Raw genomic sequence first — 5,198 nt, 5'->3', positions numbered from 1 at the left:
GGATCCGGATTCTTAATAGAAAGTTTGAAAAAGAAAAATAATATAAAAAAAATGTGTCTGTTTAGTCGCTTTCTGCTTGTTGCTGAAATTTATTAAAGGCACCAGTGCTGTGTACGGGTTCACGTCAATATATTGCAACATTCGGTACTCCAACTTTCTTTTTCTTTTCTCTCAAACATTTTCGTTCTTCCCCATGTACCCGTCTTCGTATGATTCTGTATGTAGTTGTTGCGAAGGCGTGATACCCTGTACAAAACAAAAACAAAGCATTGACTATAATTAGCCTGACATTATCCGCCATTGTTATCGTTTATTTTGAATGCGCTCTGATCGTAATCATTGTTCTGGTGTTTAATTAGCATTGTCCACCGTATAGCCATTGTGCTGTCAACATACCAGGTGTGACGGATATATACTGGGGTCTGGAGCTCCAGTCATACATTGTATGTGTGCAGACCTGCTAACCTTTGAATCTCCCAATGGGGGTCATGACCCCCATTGGGAAATTCTGTGGGGGGTGATAACGCGTGAACGAAAAGTTTTGTGAAAATTTAATAATTTCGCGGGGTCTCGGCTTTACGGCGTAATATGTTTTGTCTTCTGACAAGATCAATGACTTCTTTGAAATTAACAAAACATTTTATCACACCTTCATTGTTTTATTACATATTCTTAATCAATATACATGTTTTTCTTTTCCTAGGTGCATACTGAAAGCATGAACCATGTTGATTTAGTTTTGCACATAACAAAGCACATATTGTATCATTTCCTAATTCAGATCTCCCTTCTGTCTGGATCTTCTTCAGCATGGAAAATGTTCTCTCAGAGTCAGCATTACCCACTGAAAGTACCAAACATGCCTTCATTAGCCTACACAACACACCAAACTTAAGATCATTCTCAAAGGGTTCTTTAACTGCATGCCTTTTGATATCGTACGTAGCACCCGAAGCTACCGAAAAATGATTGGTACACAGTTTACAATAGGCATGATCGGGTCCAATATTACTCTTCTGAAGCCAGTCATAATCTTATTCCCACGAAGCATTGTAATTACAGGCATACTTTTTCTTTTTTGACGATGAACATTAAAATAACGAACGTTTTCTCGGGTTAGAAGCCATTTGTGAAAGTGAAATGACAAGCGCTACGATCGGGATTATATGCATTGTAGTAACAGTGAACAGTACTCACCTTTTGAATTTGCCAGGCTGGTTCCGAAACAGGGACGCCATTGTGAAAACAAATAACTTAGTATACGGACTTTACCTATAACTGAAAGCTAAACTTCCGAGAGACACGAACGGAACATTTCCGGAAGTACGGAGATCCTAATAAAAGACGCGGATGCGGGTGATTGCGGGTCATATCTACGGAATGCGGGAGATACGTATGACCCGCGCGGGTCATAAGATCGTCGCGGGTGATAGGTTCATTTTGCGGGTGTGACCCGCAGAATGCGGGTCATTTAGCAAGTATGAATACACTAGTGTCGGCCTATCTACTGGAGAGTGTGCTAGGTAAGTAGGGTCTTACTTTATTACAGTNTAGGGTAACAGAAATTAAACATCAATAATATAATCAGTTTGATTAACAAATAATAGTCATTCATATAACACTCACATGTTAATTTATGTAGTGATTTAAGAAGGCCTAGATAGTGTTCACGTTTTTTTTTTATAATATTAGGGTTGATACTATGTTTAAAATAACAATCATTGCTGTCTATATTGTCTCAGTTTGGAACCTAACACGGCAAAAGGGAAGGAAACCGCTCATTCATAACAGAGTTATACACTCTACAGCCCTTTCCTCAGCCTTGTGCAGTAGAGCGTATTTACAACGTCAATTAATGTAAGTAGGTCATTTTCAACTTCTTCTCAGAAAAGGGACGGGTACCACCTAGATACTGGGAATACCAACACTAAAGTCAAACAGACGTGTCAAATATGGCGGCTCCACATAACGCTTATCCTAGCCAGGGACAACAGGGACAGCACAACCCAGCCTTTCAGTATGGCTATCCACAGCAGGCCCTTCCCAGCTACCCGGCACAGCCCATAGCCCAAGTAAGTACCAACTAACAAACTCTCCTCATTCATACTATGATGCAATGTGACAAGAACTGAGATAATCCAATGTAATTTTGTGCATGTACAAAATGTGTAGAACGGAAAATTGCGGCCTTCAGGAACAGTACGTCTCCTTATGTATAACATTATGGGTGTTTACATTATTGACAAGTGTTACGATTGTGTATCACGGTTAAGCTATTCATACCTTTTCTGTGGTGTTCTTGTTCTATATATATCGACATATATAGGTCCCGCGCATTGATAACGCGTGGGCAAGCACCAACCCAGCCAATGACCACATGCACCTACCCAGCCAATGACCACATCCACCCACCCAGCCAATGACCACATACACCCACCAAGTCAATGACCCCATGCACCAACCCAGCCAATGACCACATTCACCCACCCATCCAATGACCGCATGCACCCACCCAGCCAATGACCACATGCACCCACCAAGCCAATGACCACATGCACCCACCCAGCCAATGACCACATGCACGCTCGACGTTGCTGATTTAATGAGTGAGTCCAGAGTTACACCGCGCTGGAAAAGTTTGCTTCCCATTAAGGCAGCATTTCTCCCTCTTATTCTTTGGCTGCTTCACATGTAAACTCCGAATACATAAAAGGACCTATCCTTGACAAATGTATATGATTCACTAGGATTTAATAAAAAGGGACAAGGTATTGGGTGTGAAATAATATTTAATGTTTGCTATTAGTTATAAACAAATACGACAACGTCAAATATTGTAAAATTGAAAATTTTAAATGAAGTTCAACAGTTTTATGAAAAATTGTATTCAGAAGACAAACATTTACATAATATAAACTTGAATGAATATCTTAATGATGATAGTATACCAAAACTGAATTTTATAGAGTCAAACAATTTAGAGGGTATTATCACCTTTAATGAGACATCTCATACTCTTAAAAATATGAAAAATAATAAAAGTCCAGGTTCAGACGGGTTTACAGTAGAATTTTTTAAATGTTTTTGGAGACAGCTAGGTCATTTTGTGGTAAGATCAATACAATATGGGTTTAGTATCAACAAACTATCAGTAACACAGAGGCAGGGAATCATAACATGTTTACCAAAGGGAGATAAGCTAAGACAATACTTGAAAAATTGGAGACCTATTTCACTTCTGAATACAGTTTATAAAATTGCTTCAGGTTCAGTAGCGACTAGAATGAAAAAGGTATTAGATAAACTTATAAATATAGATCAGTCTGGCTTTATTTCAGGTAGGTATATTGGTGAAAATACTAGAATTATATACGATATTATGCACTATGCTGAAGAAAATGATATTCCAGGTATGTTACTGACTGTTGATTTTGAAAAAGCCTTTGATTCGGTTAGTTGGGATTTTATTGATAAAGTGCTTAAATTTTTTAATTTTGGGAAAGATATAAGGAAATGGGTCCATATTTTTCAAAATGGCTCAAACTCATCTGTTAATCAGGGGGGGAATTTGTCTCCGTTTTTTAATATTAAACGTGGATGTCGGCAAGGTGACCCAATCTCTCCATATTTATTTATTTTATGCGCTGAGGTACTAGGAATTAGAATTAGAAATAATGTTAATATTAGAGGAATAAATATTGAAGACACTCCTATATTATTATCTCAATATGCAGATGATACATCAGTCATTCTTGATGGGTCTAGAAATTCTTTAAGAGAGACACTGAGTGAATTAAAAAAATATGCAGATATATCTGGGTTAAAGATAAACAAAAGTAAGACTGAAGTCATTTGGATAGGAAGCATGAAATACAGTGAGGAAAACTTTTGTCCAGAATGGAACTTACATTGGGGAAACAGGAAATTTACTATTTTGGGTATTGACTTCCATGTAGATTTACATAGAATGGTAAAAATTAATTTTGACAAAAAAATAGTTAAACTTAAATCCCTTTTAAATGACTGGAATAAAAGGAAACTTACTCCTATTGGTAAAATACACATAATCAAATCATTGCTGGTGTCATTATTCAACCACTTTTTCATAGCTTTGCCAAATCCTGACTTATCCTTTATTAAAAGACTAAACTCAGAACTCTACAACTTTCTTTGGAATAGTAAAGTAGACAAAGTAAAAAGGGATATTATAATAAAAGACTATACTGAAGGAGGTCTGAAAATGATAGATTTACATTCTTTTATTAGAGCGCTGAAGTTAACATGGATTAGAAGATTATATTCTAAATCAAGTAAGTGGCAAAGTATCCTAGAAAAAGGTGTTGACTTAGGCATTTTGGCTAACTGTGGATCAGGATACATAAAAGAATGTGAAATGAAGTGTAAAAAAACAGTTTTGGAAAGATGTATTTAAATGTTGGAGATGTCTTGAAGAGAAAGAACAGACTTTGGTAAATGGGAATGATTCAGTTTTGAAAACACCTATCTGGTTTAATGAAAATTTTACTGTAAATGGAAAAATGGTATTTTATAAAGAATGGTATAACAAAGGAATTGTTATTGTTAATGATGTAGTTAAATTTCCAAATACATCTACCTTTACAATTTTCAGGAATTTAAGAGAAAATATAATATCAACTCTAACTTCCTAACTTACCATGGCATTGTAAAATCCATCAGGGAATATACAGCACAGATACGTTTAGATGATGAGAGCATCTCTTACCCTTTACTACCAACTGATTTAGAAATTTTCATGAGAAACAGTAAAGGGTCGAAAGATTTCTACAATATACTTTGTCGAAATAACACTATTCCTACCGGAAAAAGAAAGTGGAACAACATATTTGAAATAGATGAAGAAACTTGGAGAAGTATATATGCAACCCCTGTCCGAGTTACTAAAAGCTCCAAATTAAATTGGCTGCAATACAGAATAAACCAACACATATTAACAACAAATTCATATTTATTCAAAATTGGTTTAACTGATAGTCCACTCTGTTTCCTTTGTAAAACAGAAATAGAAACAATTATACATTTATTTTGGGAGTGCAAAGAAGTGCAGACATTTTTTGAGAACTTTGAATTTTTATTAGATGCTCTGTTAAACCATTTACTTTTAATAAAGAAACTTTCATTTTTGGCATACACAATGATAAAAATATATACTACACAAG

At 35.9% G+C, this 5,198-nt stretch overlaps 1 long non-coding RNA gene across 1 annotated transcript; it reads right to left on the bottom strand.

Moving 5' to 3' along the window:
• Nucleotides 1–643: 643 nt before the first annotated feature.
• On the bottom strand, nt 644–1,480 carry LOC110456948. Its single transcript, XR_002463644.1, has 2 exons — nt 1,198–1,480; nt 644–844 (listed from the first exon to the last, which is right to left on the bottom strand). It is a non-coding gene; the product is annotated as an uncharacterized LOC110456948 (long non-coding RNA).
• Nucleotides 1,481–5,198: the final 3,718 nt, after the last annotated feature.

This window comes from Mizuhopecten yessoensis, unplaced genomic scaffold (genome assembly GCF_002113885.1).
Source record: "Mizuhopecten yessoensis strain PY_sf001 unplaced genomic scaffold, ASM211388v2 scaffold8965, whole genome shotgun sequence".
Classification (NCBI taxonomy): domain Eukaryota; kingdom Metazoa; phylum Mollusca; class Bivalvia; order Pectinida; family Pectinidae; genus Mizuhopecten; species Mizuhopecten yessoensis.
The sequence above is the reverse complement of the archived record's forward strand: the minus strand, read 5'-3'. Positions and strand labels throughout refer to the sequence as shown.